A 782-nucleotide genomic window follows, 5' to 3' on the forward strand; every position below is an offset into this window, starting at 1 on the left:
TATATATATATATATTTATACATATGTATTGAAAAATTTTGTATTGGATTATCATTATTGATAATCAATAAGCACGCACCATAATAACAATATTATATTATTGTTTATGTAGTGATCATTTTACATTGTTTATAGGATTAATTATTATAATGCAAATCTGTTCATCATGATTTCCGTCATTTCCATTCTCTCTGCTTTTACATACATTGTAACTATAATGTAACAAACATAATGTATTACAAAATAAAAATGATTATAAAATCTGGTATAATAATGTCACAAAATCAATTTTCTGAAATAATTAACTTCTCGAGAATATAATTTCCTGCGGATAATCATATCCAAGTATCGGAATATCGTCTGTAGCGATATCCTATATTCACACCTCTGTTGATGTGTCTTTGAACAACAATGCAAATATTTAATCCGCAAACAATGATACAGTCTGTTCAAGCGAGACTATCTGACATAAGTTATCCATAATTAATCAAACAGTAAATTTGAATAAGTCATTCAAAGTTGAATTTGTAACCACATTAAAAGATGATTGCAGATGTTTCCTGAAAGTTTCTCTATGCGAAAATATAGAAATACCGTAGTGGAACTCACGGGAAGCAGATCGTAGCCACAATTTGCGCGGGAAGCGTCGTAAAGGGAAACAAGTACCAACGCGATCAGCCGGACAACATTCCAAGCAATCGTATTCCATGTATTTCGCACGTCCGAAAATATTTCGCCGACTATTTCTTCAACATTCATTCATCGAATTTTTGACATCGAAG

The sequence above is a fragment of the Atta colombica genome, unplaced genomic scaffold, assembly GCF_001594045.1.
Source record: "Atta colombica isolate Treedump-2 unplaced genomic scaffold, Acol1.0 scaffold123, whole genome shotgun sequence".
Lineage (NCBI taxonomy): Eukaryota > Metazoa > Arthropoda > Insecta > Hymenoptera > Formicidae > Atta > Atta colombica.